This window comes from Podarcis melisellensis (assembly GCF_964234715.1).
Source record: "Podarcis melisellensis genome assembly, chromosome: 3".
Lineage (NCBI taxonomy): Eukaryota > Metazoa > Chordata > Lepidosauria > Squamata > Lacertidae > Podarcis > Podarcis melisellensis.
Window position 1 is genome coordinate 66,204,261 of NC_138530.1, and position 17,910 is coordinate 66,222,170.

The 17,910-nt window shown below is 40.0% G+C and overlaps 1 protein-coding gene across 1 annotated transcript in view; it reads left to right on the plus strand.

Moving 5' to 3' along the window:
* The window catches only part of TRDN (triadin), a 167,925-nt gene that overhangs the window by 2,491 nt on the left and 147,524 nt on the right, over positions 1-17,910 (plus strand). The gene's annotated exons all lie outside the window — the stretch shown is intronic.

Here is a 17,910-nt window from a genome sequence, read left to right on the forward strand (position 1 = left end):
GAGACGGTAACTTAAAGATATGATCAAGACTTAAAGATAGCAGACTGTGCCATAATGTGTCATATCAAATTGAAAATAAGTTCAGTTCTTGATACAAGGCTACACAATATTAATCCTGGAAGCCTTAAGCAATTAATACACTTTTAGAGTCCCTTGAGAACTTTGCCTAAGCAGCGGGTAAAAAGAATGAGATCTGATCCTATAAATAAAGAAATGGTTATCTGGGAAATATGAATAGTTCATGAATAATTTTAATATGTCCTGACCATTAATATATACAAATAACATTTTATCCAAAAGAATGAAAAAGGGGAATCTTTTTCCCCCCTTAAAATGCAGGCTTTTAAAAATCAAATATTCAATTTTACAATGGAATCTAACACTAGCCTTTTCCATTGTGGATCATTCCATTTTCTTTCCCCAAGCTCATTACTGTGCTTTTTCTATATAAAGAAAAGTCTCTCAGATAATATTCTGTGCACTTTTTATTCACCAAACCAAGGCGCTGTGCCCCAAGTCACTGCCGTTATTAATTAAATATGAAAGCAAAATATGCTTCATGTAAGAGGATTTGTGTTAATCATTATTAGGGACTGAATCTGTTTCTTTGTAAAGATTGCAAAATTAATGGAGCCCAGGAACCTTTGCTCATATTCATAATCAATAGTACATTTCCTAATAGCATTGCATAATAATAATAAAGCTGATGCAGTTATAAATTTTCATCAGAGGTCTCCTGGACCTACATAGTGTTTGTGGGAGAAAATGCAGATGAAAAGTAAGAGTGTGGCAAGAGGGCAGAGGGACAGGTCATTTTCATAAAAAATACTTAAAGAGTTATTTCACTCTAATAGCTTATTTTTGCATTGCTGACTCAAGGAGGCTTAGGTTTACGGACATTTAGAAAGGAAAGGAAAGGAAAGGAAAGGAAAGGAAAGGAAAGGAGAGGAAAGGAAAGGAGAGGAAAGGAAAGGAGAGGAAAGAGGAAAGAGGAAAGAGGAAAGAGGAAAGAGGAAAGAGGAAAGAGGAAAGAGGAAAGAGGAAAGAGGAAAAAGGAAAGGAAAGGAAGAAGCTATTAACTTTATTCATGAATAGATTTGGAAGAAAGTGGCAAGAACTTATTCAAGTGACAACTTGAATTAAATATGGGGGGGCGGGGCAGGTAAGCCCTGCCCCCACATAATCAGTCACAAGACGTGACACCCACCCACACAATTTGAATGGCAATGCCCATCAACTGGGGGGGGGCAGAGGCAGCCCACTCAAATATTTTAGGGAGGGGGAAAGTAAACTCTGCCTCTAGAACAAAAAATTTTCCTTCCAGTAGCACCTTAAAGACCAACTAAGTTAGTTTTTGGTATGAGCTTTCGTGTGCATGCAGACTTCTTCAGATACACACTTCTTCAGATACACACTGCATGCACACGAAAGCTCATACCAAAAACTAACTTAGTTGGTCTTTAAGGTGCTACTGGAAGGATTTTTTTTTGTTTTGACTATGGCAGACCAACACAGCTACCTATCTGTAATCTGCCTCTAGAAGTTGGCTCCTATGCCAGTAGCTATGTTTATAGAAGATTGTGGACCACTATGCTAACCCGCTTCCTAAAGCAGAATGCTGGCAAGTCCCATTGTCAGAACAAGTTCTCTACTCACCAAATTCTAGCTTGTGGGTTGACAAGTACACACACACACACGAGTTGCTAAGCCAGAGGCAAGATAGATTTGAGCAGAAAGGAGTCTGTGTGTCTGTTTGGCTCCAGAGACATCCTTTTGCTGATCCCTACTGTAAAGCATTCCCAATGTGCCAGCTCTGTAGACAGTTTGACTTTGTAATTCCTATTCTAACTGCTTGTGGGTCAAGGGAGAAGCAGCAATTCAAAAATGTCTGGAAAAATGGGAGTGCTGTTTACGTTAGATAAAGCTGACATGGAGGGACACAAGCATTCAGTTGCTAAAAAAAGGGGGGAGGAATTCTGGAAAATGTAATAAAGTGTCATATCTGAGTGATCTTTAATTAGAGTAAAACAAATTGTAATTAAGTATTATTTCTTTTGTTAAAACAAATATGTTGGGCATTTGTACAAGGTGAGTTATTTTAGTATCTGCATTGTTAATTTGCTTTTGCTGGAGTCTTGCAATTAGAAATTTAAAATCTAAAGCTTTGATTGAATGTACTGGAAGATGGGCAGGATATAAATTATGGGGAAGAAAGGTATCTTTTGCATTGTAGGCTCGATTCTGCTGCTACAACTTCTGTTAATTTGCACCATGGAGAGCATGGGAGGCCTTTTAGTGGCAATACATTTCCATTTCAGAGAAGTGTGAATTTTGGCATATACGTAGGTTGCACCAGATTTTCAAAGCTATTGGGAAGAAATATATTGATCCCATTTTTAAAATAAATAGTTCCAAGTAGTTAGATCTATTAAGGTTTAAAAACTGGCTGTGTATTGAATTTAGGTCTCTAAGAACCATTAGAACGTAGGATGCTACCACTGGTCCATTTAGTTCCCTTGTCTTTAGTGAAACTTAAAGCCTATTTGGGGTTTCAAATAGTGGCCTTTCCCAGCCATACTTGGAGACACCGGGGATGGAAGCACTGTCTCACAAGCTGGATATGCATTTTTGTTTTGTTCTTAGATTCATCTATCTGTCTATCCCTTCGTTATATACTGACAGCTGCGCAGGTATCATGTAGGCCAGGGGTGTCATGCCAGACTTTCTGCAACCAGGGCCCACTTGAGAAAGCTGAACTAAAGCCTACCAGTCACAAAATGCTGCTGCAGAGTGGAGCCAGTTACACAACGGTGTGTATCAGCAATAGTTTTCTGCTGATACGATTCCTAAGAAGATAAGAGCTTGCTGAAACAGCCCAGTGGCCCACCTGGTCCACCAGCCTGTGCTCATGGTAGTCACAGAGATCCCTATGGAAAGCCTGCAAGCAGGTCATGAATATAACAACAGTCTGCTCACCTGCTCTGAACAGATGTTCAGAGCCCACGTCATTTTAGGCAGAATTTGTCAGTGCAGAGGTTTTGAATGAAGAATTTTCTTTTCTACTTTTCCCCTTTCCCTGAAATACCTCTCAAAGTATTCACCTTTCTTTTCTTATCCCCTTCTCTTTTCATGTGTAACTAGTACCCATTTCCTCTTTCCAAAAAATGTCCCTCTTTCACCCCTCCTCCCTGCTCCTTTTACATCCACTTCTTTCCTGCAACAACTTCCATTCTTCTCTATTCCACATTTACTTCTTTATTTATTTTTAAATACGGTGGTACCTCATGTTATAGATGCTTCAGGTTACAGACTCCACTAACCCAGAAATAGTACCTCGGATTAAGAACTTTGCTTCAGGATGAGAACAGAAATCGCGCGGCGGCAGCAAGAGGCCCCATTAGCTAAAGTGGTGCTTCAGGTTAAGAACAATTTCAGGTTAAGAACGGACCTCCAGAACGTATTAAATTCTTAACCCGAGGTACCACTGTACTAAATCTTTCACATTGCCTTCAATGCCCTGTTTTGGCCCTTTCTCCTGAGGTGGCAGGCAGCTGAGTGGGAAGGAAGGAGAAGCACTTTTGGTGTGTCTGTGTGTAACAGAGACACAACATGTAGCAGCCTGGCTTCTCCTAGTCTTCTCCACCTGCCCCTCTCCTCTCCTTCCTCTCCATTCTTTCACTATTTCCCCTGTGCAGCTTTCACTCCCATGCATGCCTACGTACTGTACATGGGGGCAGGGGGACTGCTGGTGTTGGCATTGGTAAGTTGTAGGTCACATGCCTTGGATGCGGAATGTGCCAAGTTCAATCCCTCCAGGTATCATTGGGAGAGAAACCTAGCCTGAAATCTTGGAGAACTGTTGCTGGGCTACAGCAATGGTCTGGTTCAGTGTAAGGCAGCTTCCTGTATCTGGGGGAAGATTTTCACTCAGTGGTGGAACAACTGCGTCACATGCAGAAGGTCCCGGGCTCAGTTTCCAGCATTTCCAGGTAGGTTTGGGAGAGACTCCTGTCTGAAATTCCGAAGAGCCATTGTTGACAGTACTAAGTTAGATTGATCTATTGCCTGGCTCTTGTGTTTCTGTGTAATCAAAAAGCTGAAAGGAGAGAGGGTGGGCTGCAGTGCTGATGCCCACCTGAAAGTGGGCTGAGGTCCACCCATGGTCCCTAGTTCACAACTGAGAAGTGCTTATCTAATTGCTGTAACAGAAATAATTGAGCAAGATATTATGCCTAGATGACAGCTTCTGTGAGATTACCACAAGAATGTTGGGACACACATGTTACAACGTGTCTACCTGATGTGAGGACTGTGGTAAGGGCCTTCTGGCAGTTCCCTCCCTGTGAGAAATGAGGTTACAGGAAACCAGGCAGAGGGACTTCTCGGTAGTGGTGCCCGCCCTGTGGAACATCCTCCCTTCAGATGTCAAGGAAATAAACAACTACCTGACGTTTAGAAGATATCTGAAGGCAGCCCTGTTTAGGGAAGTTTTTAATGACTGATGTTTTAATGTACCTTTAATCTTTTGTTGGAAGCCACCCAGAGTGGCTGGGGAAACCCAGCCAGATGGGTGGAGTATAAATAATATACAGTGGTACCTCGGGTTAAGTACTTAATTCGTTCTGGAGGTCCGTACTTAACCTGAAACTGTTCTTAATCTGAAGCACCCACTTTAGCTAAAGGGACCTCCTGCTGCTGCCACACCGCTGGAGCACGATTTCTGTTCTCATCCTGAAGCAAAGTTCTTAACCTGAAACACTATTTCTGGGTTAGCGGAGTCTGTAACCTGAAGCGTATGTAACCCGAGGTACCACTGTATTATTACTACTATTACTACTACTACAATTTATTTTATACATAAATGGAATATAACGTCTTTGTCACTGATACATAGAAGTAATTCATCGTTCATTTTAATGCTGCTGCAATACCACAATAGTGTTGCCACAGGCATAAAACAGAACAAATCAAGAGACGGGTAAGATCTTGTCTGTAGTCTCTGGGGTATTCAGAAATGTAACTGACATATGCTTAGACGTTTAATGCAATCTAATAGTTCTCAGCAGTCTGGCTTGAAGTCACACGTTGAGTGGAGGGAGTCATTAAAATAGACTTCTTAGTCCACCCGACTTCTAATTTGAGGTCTTTGGCTCATGGAAATCGTCATGATGAGGATGGGTCAGCACCCAGTTTTGTAAAATTGTGGACTGACACATTCTTTGGAGCTCTCCTCTCTCATGGGGCACAGACAGTTTTACATCAACAGCAGCTGCAGTTGCCCCGGTGGGAAAATATTGCAGAATGTATCTGTGATGGGAGTTAAGCTTTGGCTTGGTATAGATAGAGGATTAAGGCATAGGACAGATTGGTTTAGTTTGATTTAGGCATTTATTTGTCTGTCTATATACAGTCTTTCTGGTGGCCAGTCTTCAAGGCATCATACAAGCATTACAGGACAAAGAAATCGAAAAATTAAAATCAATAGAATAGAAACAACAACAAGAATCATACCAGCAGATAAAATTAAGCAAGCCATTTCTGTAGTGGTGTCGTAGCTCAGCAGTAGATCATCAGCCTTGTATGCAGAACATCCCAGGTTTGGTCCCAAGCTTCTCCAGATATAGCTGGGAGAGAACCCTGTCTGAAATCTGGTGAGATGCTGCAAGTCAGTATTGACAGTATTGACAGTATTGACAGTATTGACAGTATTGAGTCAAACTCATGCTGGTAACCTCAAAAACACTATCCAACCATCTCGTCCTCTGTCGCCCCCTTCTCCTTGTGCCCTCCATCTTTCCCAACATCAGGGTCTTTTCCAGGGAGTCTTCTCTTCTCAAGGTAGCTTCATATATCCTGCCAAAGGTTTGAGAGAGAAAATAATTGTTTTCCGCTTTGTTATAGAAGAAATTAAAGTGGGTATCTGTGTGGATGTGCTTGGAAATGGTGTTCTAGAGTCTGAGGGCCATCACAGGAAAGGCCCTGTTCTTGTAAGCGCCCATCTACTACTCCCAGAAGGTGGGGAAACCTACAGACATGCCCCAGTTGGAGGTCTTAGCAAATGAGCAAGTTCAGACTGGTGCAGGCTGCATTTAAGATATTCTGGTCCCAGTGTGTTTAGAGCTCTTTAGGTTAAAACTATCTCTTTGAATTATTCCCAGGGTAGGAGAGGGGAACTGGTAGCAAATTAAGGTTTTTAACTATTGCCTACTGTATTTTGAACCAGTTCATTTTTTTTTCATAGGAAGCCCCATACAGAATGCATTATAACAGCAGTGGCATGTGAATAAGTGTGTGTAGAGCAGAAGCAGTGCCCTCTGGACAGCCACGGTGCATTGCCCTGATGGGTTGGGTCCAAGTGGTGGCAAGGTCCAGATGGCTTTGCGTTGGGGCAATGCACACCTCTGAGGCTGCCACTGACTTCTAGCTCTCCCAGCCTTACCACTGCTTTTCTTAGTGAGTATGGTGCAGGTGTTGGGAGATGGCTGCTGCTCCACTCTTCCCAAGTGCCACCACTGCTGCATTCATTGTAATGATCTGTCCTGAACATTAAAAAGGCATGGACCAATTCACCCCTCCCACTCAGCAGCCATTCATTACCAAAGTGCTGCTGCTGCTGATTGTTTTTTTCCCTTTGTCTTGTAAAGAGCAAAACAAAACAGTGTTACTTTATTTGATTTTTAAGAGGATCTGCTGACAGTGACAACAACAATTTTATCAACTAAAAATTCTTTTGATGTTGAAAGCTGCCTTAAGGGAAAACACACACATAAACACATGCAGATTTGATTTCTAGGGGTTTACAAAATCATATTTAGTTAGCATAAATTTATTTAAGGTAACTCTTTCTGTGATTATTCAAGGCAGTGATGTGTTGGGGTTTCTTTCCTCATTAAAGCTGATTAAAAAATGTTCCTCGCAAAATTATATTTGCCATACCTTTGCTTGTCAGCTTGAATAAACTAATGCATTTGGCAGTGAGAGGTGATAAAAGCATGTGTATCTAAACCTATAAACATCTAAGTGATGGGGAAATTGTAATTTCTTGTTCCTATGTACTCAACTGTATTTTAAAATATATATTTTATTTTTTACAAGTGCTATACAAGCACAATGTCATAAGGAAGAGGCAAGGGAGAGCAGAGCAGAGCATAGGGTGTGGAGGAAAGGAGTCACATCATAGGGTCAAATTACGGTTTACAATAAAAAAATACTAGGGGAGGGGAAGTGGGGACATGCTTCTTTTGTTTTGAAGAAAAAGTCACAGGGGTCTAATCCAGAACACGCTCTGGATCTGGACCAGGCTTGTTTTTCAAGACTGAGCAAACATTACTCATTCTTTTAAGATGGATATGCAACTAAACCCCTTATATCTGGTTTTTCTTCTGCCAATCTGCACAACCAGACTTTGTAATCCCCTCAGACATTATCTGCAAATCAAATTGGTAATGAATTGTTCATTATTATTATGGTCTGCTGATTGTGTGGTTTTCTTTAAATTGTTCAATCAAGGAACAACTAAATAATAAGCTATGAAATCTGGATACACATTATGAACTGCTCTGAATTTTCTGAAGATCATACATTACAGAAATAGGTATATGGTTTCTAAGAGGACATATAAGTTGTGCAATTTACAGTTACCCAATTTGTGATGAGAGCAGCATATAATTAAGTTGAAAGAGCTAATTACACCTGTGTTAAGTATGCAAGAGCTGGCATGACCTTTTGAGTGCAACGTATCATGGCTATTTTCAACATGAAATGTGTCTCCACCAATGTATGTATTTTATGTAAACATAAGACAACTCGCTGCATAACATGTTACGCATAGATGACCTGGTCTTTATGAACAATTTCTTAAACAGAGGTACCTCAGGTTAAGAACTTAATTCATTCTGGAGGTCTGTTCTTAACCTGAAACTGTTCTTAACCTGAGGTATCACTTTAGCTAATGGGGCCTCCTGCTGCTGATGCCACGCGCAATTTCTGTTCTCATTCTGAGGTAAAGTTCTTAACCTGAGGTACTATTTCTGGGTTAGCGGAGTCTGTAACCTGAAGCGTCTGTAACCTGAAGTACCACTGTACATTCTGTTTGCAAATATTTCTCTTTGGCTTTTTATCCATTTCAGTTATGTTCTTTAGATTAGCTGCACTTTATTTTACAATTTTCTCTTCTAAGAATAGGAGTAATGAATATTGTTATCATTAATTTCTTACTTGACTTTCACCATGAGGTCCCAGGGTACGTTACATCAATTAAAAAAGACATTCAAAGCGGGCAAAACTGATTACAATCAAGAAGATAAGGTGGGTCCAAAATATATATATACATTTGGGGGGTACAAGCCAAGAAAAAGCATTCTCTATGGTAGCACCTTAGCTGTGGAATTCCTTCTCCGCAAAGCATCTTCACAATGTTCATTTTGTCGGATGCTGAAGACGTACCTCATTATCCTGGCCTATTACACCTGAGATATATGAGGTACGTCTTCAGCATCCGACAAAATGAACATTGTGAAGATGCTTTGCGGAGAAGGAATTCCACAGCTAAGGTGCTACCATAGAGAAGGCTTTTTCTTGGCTTGTACCCCCCAAATGTCTGAGAGTGGTAGAACTACTAAAAGGGCCCCCACTGCTGATCTTAACACTCAAGGGGGTCTATAGGAAATATGCAATGATTCAGTCTTCTTACTTACCAGTAATCCCTATTCTCAAATGGCCTTTCAATCCCTATATTTCTTCCATGCTTAATATGGAATCCAACTGTGAAAGTCCACATTCAGTCTGCCACCCCTCTTTCCTCTTCATTCCTGGGTGGAGCTAAGTGAGTCTATTTAAGTGCTCTTGCTCAAATGGCTAGAGAATCAAGGTTTCATTATTTTATATTTTATTTTGCATTGGATTCAGGTGACATTTCTGGAGAATATGCAGATAGTGGATGGTTTTCCATATCTTTAGAAGCTCATTGTAATTTCAGGACTATGGCTCGTTAATTTTATGGCAAAACAGGAGTACTCTTGTGAACTGAATCCCTGATTATTTTGCTTTGTGGATATGATAGCCCATATTACTGTTAATTTATTTTATACCACACATATAAAGCTCTTCATTTTGCTACAAAATTATCTGGGTTGGATTTAGCCCATAATTATTTTACTTTTGAAGAAATAAGAAAGAAAAGAAAGAAGTAAACGGTAAAAGCTGTAATGCAACAGTAAGTTGTGAGAGGCTAAAATAGTATTGTGAATACCCAGTTTCAATAAAACTGGAAGTACACATTTTTTATGATTATTGCTTATCTAATTAATGTCAAAGTCCAGCACTATTTATATAGCAGGAAAGGAAATGAATAAAGAAAGGTGACATGATGAATGACCACAATCCAGTAGGCTGTGAAATGCAGAGGTGTACGTTGAATAAATAAGTAGATTTTTGATTCTTATTATAAATATCAAACAGACTGATTAAGATCTGAATAATATCATCAGGCTGGTGAAGTTATTATTATGAAAGTTTTGTGCTAGTAATAAGGAAACTTAGTTAGGATAACAGCAGGCTATTTTAAATTCAAAAAGGCAAAGTTTTGGAAACTTTCGTCTTGTCCACTATAACTGAGTAGGAAAAATTGTTTTGGTGGATTCCAGAATGAATCAGTTCTGTTTCATCCCTGAAGAACAGAGTGGATGTTGGGGGAAGAGTGGGGCAAGGAATTAATTTTCATTTGCTTTTTAATGATGACCTGCTTACTACTTAACCAATGCATGAAAGAAAACAGTTATTGCTCAGAATCTGCACTGAATTTTGCAATACAGTCCTCCAACAAGAAACTGTTTATATCTGGGTGAAAGCATGTGTAGAAGTGCATATTTTAGTGAAAGTAACATACAAAAATGCATTCTGTTAGGAAAAGTTGCTTACAAATATGTATGTTAGTAAAAAACTGCATACAAAAATGTATATATTAGGAGAAATTATCACAAAAATGCTGACAAATTTTCATGAGTACTAAAAAACTTAATAAATAAAAGCAAACCACAAATTTCTTCGGATATGTGAAGAACTGAAAAAATAGGAAATGGAGAGAAACCAAAACTGACAGATTCATCCATGTAGCCAAACTAGAATGCTGACTCTCCTTTTTTTCATTTCATAATCAACTATATACTGGCATCTAAACCAGAGATGGGATGCAGGTGTCACTGTGGGTTAAACCACAGAGCCTAGGACTTGCCGATCAGAAAGTCGCCGGTTCGAATCCCTGAGACAGGGTGAGCTCCCATTGCTTGGTCCCTGCTCCTGCCAACCCAGCAGTTCGAAAGCACGTCAAAGTGCAAGTAGATAAACAGGTACCACTCCGGCGGGAAGGTAAACAGCATTTCCATGCGGTGCTCTGGTTCGCCAGAAGTGGCTTAGTCATGCTAGCCACATGACCCGGAAGCTGTACACCGGCTCCCTCGGCCAGTAAAGCGAGATGAGCGCTGCAACCCCAGAGTCGGTCACAACTGGACCTAATGGACAGGGGTCCCTTTACCTTGAAATCGGAGATGGGGAATCTTCTGCCCTCCACTTTGACTGAACTGTAACTTCTGTTAACCCTTACCATTGGCCCTGCTGGCTGGGTCTGTTGGAAGTTTGAATAACGTGGCTACTGCCATTTAACACTGCTGTGTCTGGATTCATGAGGCTATTTTCATTCTACCACAGGCTTCTGGAATTTCTTTTTCTCTCTTCCTCCTGTATAGCCCTGCTTTCTATCCATCCAAAAGTTCAAAAATGCTTTGCTCTCTTAAACCTACACAGTATTTCATGCTGCTGAAGAGAAAAGGTGCTATTAAGAATACTTGGACCAGCTACTGTTAATCCTGCTGATCTCGTGGTCTTTGCAGAGATTACCTGCCAAAGGTGATGTAGCTACAGATGACATAGACTGTGTACACAGTATCCCGCTAAAACCTGCTATTATGTTCTTTTAAGTATTTGAAACCTAGGCTTTAGGACTTTGCTCTCTTCATAGTCATTTAAAGCAGAAATGATTGTGTGGGACTATACAATACACTCACAATTGTGCGAGAGTGTTTTGACAGGATCAACAATAGTGTCTGAAGACTTTTTGATGCTAATCCCCTTTCCCAAGTTGTAACGATTGAATAAAGCTGGAGCGCATAAAAAGCCCTTACATAAAATCCTACGGTTGCATAAAAAGAGGGGTCCAAATGTCTTCATAGGAAAGGTATTCATCTTCATATACATTCACAATAAACTGAGCGTGCTTTTCAAAATTCTCCTTTGAATGGGCCATGAAATTACTACTCCAATCATTTTAAGGGGAAAAAGTCTTCCAGATCACTTTTTTCCGTTGTATGCTTGCCATCTGGAAGTTATAGATGAGGTTTAGAAATATGTGACTGTGCTCTTATAGATTAGAGAGTTAATGCCAGTTATTTTTTCTTAGCCTTATCAACCTCAAAGGATTTTAATTTTTTTTAGACGGGGGAGAAGTAGCATGTATGTGGCCTTAAGCTCCTGGAGGAGGTATTGGCTAAAATGCTTTAAAATAAATTTCCAGAGATGTGTTTGTTAAGTTTCTTGCAGCAAAAATGATCTAAAGGTGTTGTGGCACCTTAAAGTCTAGCACATTTATTAAGGCATAACCTTTTATGGACTCAAGCCCATGTATCTGGCAAAGTTGGCTTGAGTCCATGAAAGCTTATGCCATACTAAGAATTGTGTGCAACATAGCACTAAGGAGATCGTTGCATCAGTGCAAGTGTTTCTCCTCTCTGAAAATTATCTTATTGCACTTTTGCTCTCTCTATACTCAGTGTTCTGGGGGTCCCCTTGACCACCTGAAGCTGATTATGGGGCACGTGTGGGGAGGAGTGGAGGGAAAGTCCCCTTGCACTAGCAAGAATTTTGCTGGCTATAAATAAATATATTTGAATATGGGATGCTTCTATTTCATGCTAGGAAACAGGTACATGAATTAGATATTTCCTATACTCTTCAGATCAGGGATGAGCAGATTTTAAGCTTTTGAAAACTACTTTGCTTTTTATTACAGTGCTGATGTCCACCAACCAGAACCAGGTGTGAAATAGTGGTTGGGGGTGTTGGGTGGATGTCCAGTTAGCATTAAGACAGAGAATGCCTCTGAACACATGCAGAAATTCTTTTTGGTACCAGAATCAGCACACAGTCATTTTATGACAAAAACCCATTATTGGTCTCCCCACTACTGCCTTTCTTCATCTTCAGACTAATTAGGAATAAAGCAAACAAACATTGTTTTGTAGTTGCTATTGTTACGTATTTGGGAATCAGAAATCCATGATGAACTACTGTGCATTATACTGAGTTCTACCGTTAGAGCCTCATCAGTTTTCTGCCTGCCCCTGCTATAATGCAGACATGGCTATCAAGTTTTGGAAATCTCTGGTTTTTGTTGCTTTTTAATTTGTAAGGATATGAATGCACTATGGAGCCATTGAAAAATATTCTGTTTAGGAGAAAAGAAAAGTACATTCACACAGTTTACATTTTTGGCCTTTTATTAAACATATTTGCATTAAAATAGTATACTGCTTTTAAACAAAAACAAAAACCAGATGTCCCCACTGCTTCATTCTCAGTTAAAGTAACCATAATCCTCACAATATATTGATGTGAAAATGATTATGATATCACAAAGGCAGGATTATGACTCCAGGTGGATGTAAGCAGCGGGAGCTGATGAACTCTTTAGAAAGAGAGATCTTGTTTTCATGCAAATGCCTTTTAAAAAGAAAGAAGGCAGAGGCAATAAGCAGATCAGAAACTGTTTCTAAAGATTGTTGTCTGTAGTCCCCTGCCTTTAAAAGCTCAGTTCTCAAATTTCTTCTGTGTAGGATTTTCCCATGCAAAGCCCTATTAGGCCTTTATGTAGGAAAGATGGTTTTGTGTATAATTTTACATGACAACTTGTACATTCATTTGTTAAGTGCAATTTTCTATTTAATCCTGCAGTAGATAAAACCATATTCTGAATTGCCCCTCATCTCGGAAGCATAATACATATTCCTCTGCAAGCATTAGTATGACCACGTGAAGCTGCCATATACAACATGCAACCTAGTATTGTCTACTTTATTCTAATGGGCAATCGTTGCCAAAAGTTTTTCTCAACTGCATTTCCTCAGGTCCTTTTAATTATAGGTACTTGGAGCTTATGGCTCATACCCTCATTCGCAAAGGCCCTCATGCAGCACAGGATCTCACTAATGTTTTGTTGTACAGTGGGCAATGCACATTCTGGAACATGACATTTAAATTTCCAGACTGGAAACTTTGGCCGCATCATGGTTCTCTGCTGATGGAAAACGTTTTGATCCAGCAGAAACTTCCATCAATGGAAAAGGAAGGGAGGTAATTTTTGCATGCCCAGAATACGTGAGCCTGCCAACCTGCTCTGTACAATGTAACTGAATGACCGCTCATGACAACAATCCTTTGGTTCAAATTAGGCCACAATTTTATTGATTACAGATGTAAGGCGTTTGGGCTTAGGCGTTGGGTGTAACCAGTATCAACCAGCCCACCTGCTGGATGATTCTCTCAGAGGTTGAACCAGTGGTGAGGAAATCCAAGACATACATTAAATAGGTACTACCCCATGTGGTTCGCGTTTTGAAGGGATGCTATGACCCTAGTCCCTGTCTGGGCATTTGGAGAGGAGCACTTATTCCAGGATCCCTTTAACAGAATACCTCATTCCCTTGGAGATGCAGGCAGAGGTTTACAACCTCCCCTTCAACCATGACTAAGGCTTCAACCAATGCCTTACCCACTAAAGTTGTGACAGTTGCTATGAGGTAGGCAGAAACCCCATGTTGGCCAATTTACCTGAAGGAAAAATTCTTCTCTGGCCCAAAATAACCGCAACTGATTATAATCTGTAGCAAGGTAAAAACAAAACAAAACCACTAGCCCCAATGATGGGTACATGCAAGCCTGACTACAGGGAGGGTGTATGGGAGATGTGGGGGAAGGTGAAGGGAGTTTTCCCTTTTATTCCCTGGGAACAGACCTGAGTGGAGTCCTTGTGAGAACTCAAGTCAGCTCTGTCCCCATATGGATGAGATTTACTTCCCCATCTGACAAAATGATACATGTTTTCCCAGTGATTATATCCTTATCACAGCAAGTTATCATCCTGGTGAATGGTATAACTTTCTCAGCATTAGCAAGTTGCCATCTTGGTAAATGGTCATCTGTATTTACTCTGAAAATCAACCCCCGGAGCACACCCTGCATTTGAAGACCACAAGGGGAAACTTGCAGTGATGAGCAAGCCAGTACACTGCGAGCTCCAGATAAATACATAACACCTTTCATAATTCAGCTGAAGTCTAGCACTGTGCTATCGGCAGAACAATTAATCCAACCCTGCTTTTTAGTAACTAATAATAGCTTTTAGTGTGATGACTTCACAACAGTTGGTACCAATAATCAAGGATATGTGTTGTAGAAATCATTTGTAGCTCTGTGCACAAGGTTACATCTTTTTTTATATAAAAAAAATACTCATCTAAAGATGCTGTTTGTTATGAGGGCAACAGGAGTATCCTACCATACCGAATAACAGTTTCGATGAAGGGAGCTTTTTGTTGAGACTGAGGCACAGGAGGAAAGAACTGAATTATCCCCAGTACTCCCTTTTTTATGTTTGAAGAACAATCATGCAAGCAATGTAATTCAGACTTGATTCACCTCTCCGCCTAGCAAGCATCTTTGCTCTTCAACCTCTTGTGTCTTGAAGTGAAGCTGGAAAAAGCTGGACACCATATGGATATTCCATGGGAGAAATATGGGGAGTCAGGTGAGTTTACTTAGGAATGAAATGATTTGCCCCTTTCTGTACCTTTATTTTCTATGGGCTTGAAACTCCAAAATTTGGTGGTGCTGTGAATCAGATCAGAAGAATTTCAGACACTAGATTTTCATGCTTAGCTTCTTAATGTTTAATATAAGATGCGGCTCCTGTAGATTTTTCAAACCGTTAGTTATTTGGTTTAGGTAATGCTATACGTATATTGGCACCAATGGACCTATATAACTGTTATATAGTAGCAGCCACTGTAGCAGCAGAAGAAGAATTAGTTATGCACACTCACCTCTCATAATCACCAACATTCAACTTTTGAATGTGTAATGCTACTGATTTGTAATTTTGCATTGTGTAGTAGATCTTTATAACTGTTTGTTACTCAGCAGACTTTCCCTCCTGGTGCAATTTGACTGAACCAAAATTATGCTTAGGGACATGGAATATGAGATGTATTTAAAATGAAAAAGAAATAAGCATATGGATTGTATCTAAGTATATGAGACAGTATTCATGAACCAAATGCATCATTCATAAATAAGACCACATTTCATGTAAGTGGCAAAAGCTATGTAGCATGCCAATCTTGTTCGGCTTACACGACATCACAAGTTAGAAATCTTGAGTGTAAAACAAATCACTTGATCAGCATTGGGATGTTTGAAAGGAATGTGAGATGAAAAGAGGACAAAGAACAAGGGAAATTGTGTACAAAAGCAAAATGGGTTAGAACTGCCGAGCTGACAAGGAGGCCAATTAGAATAGCTTTTGTCAGCTCTGAAAACCATTAGAATCTTCTGTGGCGAGACTGAGGGAGTCTGTGATCTTCACAAATGATTGTAAGGACAATAGCTCCAATTGTGAAGATTGACTTCCAGTCCATGACTGTGGGCCTTCAAGGTGTCTTGATCCTCCTGGATACCAGTCAGTCAAAACTGAATGCCTAGGCTTGGTGCAAGACCAGCAGGCATCTGCTGCCAGTAGAGGACATTGTAATGATGCCTTGAGCATCCCAAGAAACCTTGCCTACCTTTCCCATAGACTCTGCCTTATAGCACCTATTAGAAGTGCTACTGTCCCAATATGTACCAAGTTGTACTCTCCCCACCCCCTAGTATAGCAGACATGTTGAAATACTGAACTGAACAGAGAATCAAATTATTTTCATGAGGACTTGAGCCTTGCTAGGGCTTCTTAACCCTAGGATGCATGCTAAATTATTTTATTTACACAAAGAGGTCAAGATACTTCCTTAGATGTGAAAATAGGTTTCTACAACTGCAGCACCACTACCTCTTCCTTCACTCCCAACCTGCTACCCACTTCAAAAATTCAGCCCCGAAGAGCCATGGATTCTAACAGTACTCATAGCAAACATTTCTAGAAAAGTAAATTCACATTTTATCCTGTAAAATTGTGGAGGGATTTGATAGTGAAGCATTCCATAAGCATCTCACCTTCTAATATAAGAAAGTCAAGTGCTTCCAAGATTTTAGCTCTGAGGGTAATAGGCAATCTGTGAAAATAGCACTTGAATTCTAATGGGACACCATCTTCATCATTTTCCCTCTGTACCCAACCTTACAATCTTTTGAATGCGGAATTTGTTTTAGTGCTATATTTTTGCAGACTATTAAATGGTAGTGCATTAATCCACATAATGTAAAAACATACAATTACTAGGACATTCCTAAAATGGATCACTAGGAAAGTGTGAATTCTTGGGCTTTCTGTAGCTTTGAAAACAATTGTTGTCGGGTTGATTACTTCTTTATCAATATGAAGATAGTTAATCTTCCTTGGCAGCTTTTAAAGCCAAGGAATAAAGGCTTTGGAAGAATCCGAAACATTTTTAGAGAGACCGCAAAAGTGGTCCTTTTTCACATCTCTTCTCCGGGGTTCACAGTCCAAATGTCTGCTGCTTCTCCTTCTCCCAAAATAATTCTCTATCTGGGTAACATTGATATCATTGTGTAACCAATCAGCCATACATTTAAAGCACTTATATACCACTTTATTAATAGCCACGGCTCCTTCCAAAGAATCCCAGAGTTTTCTGTGAAGAAGATCGTTAAACTGCTCTGAGAATTGTTGCTCTGTAAGGGGGTGTCCTAAAACATCTCAGTATCCTTAACAAACTACAGCTCCCAGGATCCTTTAGGGGAAGGCATCATCTAAAGTGGTATAAGAGTGCCTTAAATACATGGCACAGCTGTGGCTCACAGAGGGCAAAAGAAATCATTTAGAGTGAGTACGATGCCTATTTAAGAAGCTTTGCCATCAAGTCACATGGCCGGATCTGATTGGATGCAGCTTTGGTGCCTTATTGGTCTTCAACCTGGACATTATCCTGGCAACAGTGACAACATTTAGCCAATCAGAGCTACACAGAGGCTCACAATGGACTGCTGGCATTGCCAACTGAATGGAGAACTGGTGCAGACTGTGTGGATGTATGTAGGCATCACCACTCCCATTACAAAAAACAAAAAGGTGGGGTTGGGGTAGTTAGAGTAGAGAAAAACATGTGAAAGTACCCTTCTGCTTGTTGCTTTTAAGTATTTTAATTTTAGCACTATGGAATATTATATAATGAAACCAGAGACTACCGCTCTCTTGAACTGTGTGCAGAATATAGTGTTCTTAACTGCTAAAATGGAAGTATACTAAATACTAGTGTGTCATAACGATGTAGCTATCACTTAGCCAGCTGACAGGTGGCGATGACTTTCTTGAAATTGGCATATGGCATTACCTTACTATATTTTGCTGAAATCTAGCCTTGAGCTTCAGCTTAGCTAGCTCTCATATTTTGAAAGACGTTCGGGGGTTACCAGTTAGATAGACATGTTGTGATTTTTAAAATTATTATTCCAAGGGTCTGGAATCATTTAAATGTATAACTTTAGATCTGCATATATTTAGAGAAATAATGTGATGAGGCAAAATAACACATTGGACTTGTACTAGGGAGACTTGGGTAGAAATTTCTGCCATGATGGTTGCTGGGTGATATTGAGCCAATCTTTCTCTTTCATACAAACCTTACT